Raw genomic sequence first — 2500 nt, forward strand, 5'->3', positions numbered from 1 at the left:
GACCGCAGGTCAGCCAGAGGAATGCATTTCAGCTCCGGGGAAAAGACGCACGCGGCGGGGGGCTAAACCCGCCGGTCCTCCCCAGGCTCGAGCCAGACCACTCGATGGAAGGGCTCCCGGGCTTCTCGACCTCGCTCGGAAGGGTCGGCGTCCCCCCCTCTCTCTCTCCTCCCTGGGAAGGAAGGAAGGAAGGAAGGGAAACCCTCTCTCGACGGCGTCCGACCGTAGGGTTTCGGGAGGAACCGCCGTGCCTGAACACCGGCGCGACACCGGCCCGCAGGGGCCCTCCCTAGTCGGAACGTAAAAGCCAATCGTGTGGGAAAACCTCCGCCCCGGGAAGGAACGCAGGCAGGGGCGACTTAACCGCACGGGAAATCCTCCCCCAACACGGCTCCTGCCCGGGCACGAGGCCTCCGGAACCGGCCCGACAGCTCAACCGACCAGCATCGACATCGCCCGGGGGGAGGGGGACGGGACACGCGCGGATCGGGGGGAAGGAACTCAGGCAAGGCGACTTAACCGCAATGGAAATCATCCCGACCTGGCTCCTGGCTCCTAAACCGGCACGAGAACCGCCCCTCTCAATGGACACGTGCGAGGCGCGCTCACATCCTGCCCAGAAATAGAACCTCAATCCCCGGGCTTCAGCGTACAACACCGTGAAGTCTCAAGCGTTCGGCCCCGATCCTTGGACTCCCATCCGGAGAGAGCGATGGTGTGGCGACCAAACTCGGCTCCGCTCACCCCAGTCCACGGTAGGGTGGGTCGGGCAGGGTTCCTCAGATCAAGCACGGTAAGACTTGGGTCTATAATGCGCGCGCGTGCGTATGGATTTCGTGAAGGACCCTTTGCCCACAACAGAGAGAGACCATCCGGGAAGACAAGGAGGAATCCCGTCAACTCCTGCCCAGCCACAGACTCCAAAGGACGGCTCCAAACGGGTCCTTCACATGCATTCTGACACCTCGGGTCCTGACTTAGTCAAACCATTTTGATCAAAAAACCCTGTCGACGGAAATCTCCGCGGACCCCCCCGTTGTACCTTGACCGCGGGACCCTGAAGGGAGGGAGGTCCCGGGTCCTTGGGAACAGGAGTCGCCGCCGCCCCGCAGCCCCGTTTCGCCTCCGCCCTCGGCAGACTTCCACAAACGGCCCCGAGGTGGCCATGGTCATCTAATGTTAAAGATAGGGAACATGACCATGTTTTTTTGAAAACTTTGATTCTGACGGAGCCGAAAAAGTCCGGACTCTGGTCATATAATGTTAAAGATAGGGATTTCCCTCCGAAAATTCCCCTCAACATGACCATGGCTCCCAAATCACCTCCGGAGAAGGTAGACATGACCAGAGACTGAAAGGGAACGCACGGAGGAGCCAAGGGCGCAAACCCCAGTTCTCGAGCCGGAAATGGGAGCCTCCAGGCCCGCATGAACGGGCGCCCGGGCACGGGAGGTCAACCCCCCCCCCCTTCCCGCAACGTGACCAGAGCTTGGCCAGGTCCTTAAGGGGGCTTAGCCCGGTCCTGAGCCCGAGGAACGGGGCCTCCAGCCCGGCCTGAACCGGCGCCGGGCGCGGGAGGGGGCCACCGGGCAGACTTCCAAGGGAGGATGTCGCCAGGGGGTGAAGGGGGACCCTGACCGGGGTGCAGGGCCTCCCACACGGCTTAGATCGGTCGCTCGTGCCCTTAGAATGAACCTCCGTCCTGACTTAGAAATATTTTTTTGATCGAAAATGCCGTGCCCCTAGTAATATGCACCTACCTCCCCAGTGTATCTGCCATCTAGTTGCATTAAGGGAGGAAGCCACGAGTTCACAGGGACCTCCTGGAACTCTCGCTCCGTAACACATAGCAAATCTGTCCCTTCAGAAGAAGGTAACTTTTAATTGGAGCTCTGGTCATGTCAGCTACTTCTGCCCATGGTCATGTAGGCTAATTCTGCCTCTGGTCATGTCAGCTAATTCCGCCTATGGTCATATTAGCTAATTCCGCCTCTGGTCATGTCAGCTAACTCCGCCTATGGTCATGTCAGCTAACTGTGCCTATGGTCATGTCAGCTAACTGTGCCTATGGTCATGTCAGCTAACTCCGCCTATGGTCATGTCAGCTACTTCTGCCCATGGTCATGTCAGCTACTTCTGCCTATGGTCATGTCAGCTACTTCTGCCTATGGTCATGTCAGCTAACTGTGCCTATGGTCATGTCAGCTAACTGTGCCTATGGTCATGTCAGCTACTTCTGCCCATGGTCATGTCAGCTACTTCTGCCCATGGTCATGTCAGCTACTTCTGCCCATGGTCATGTCAGCTACTTCTGCCCATGGTCATGTCAGCTAATTCCGCCTCTGGTCATGTCAGCTAATTCCGCCTCTGGTCATGTCAGCTAATTCCGCCTCTGGTCATGTCAGCTAACTGTGCCTATGGTCATGTCAGCTAACTGTGCCTCTGGTCATGTAGGCTAATTCCGCCTATGGTCATGTCAGCTAATTCCGCCTCTGGTCAT

This window comes from Acipenser ruthenus, unplaced genomic scaffold (genome assembly GCF_902713425.1).
Source record: "Acipenser ruthenus unplaced genomic scaffold, fAciRut3.2 maternal haplotype, whole genome shotgun sequence".
Lineage (NCBI taxonomy): Eukaryota > Metazoa > Chordata > Actinopteri > Acipenseriformes > Acipenseridae > Acipenser > Acipenser ruthenus.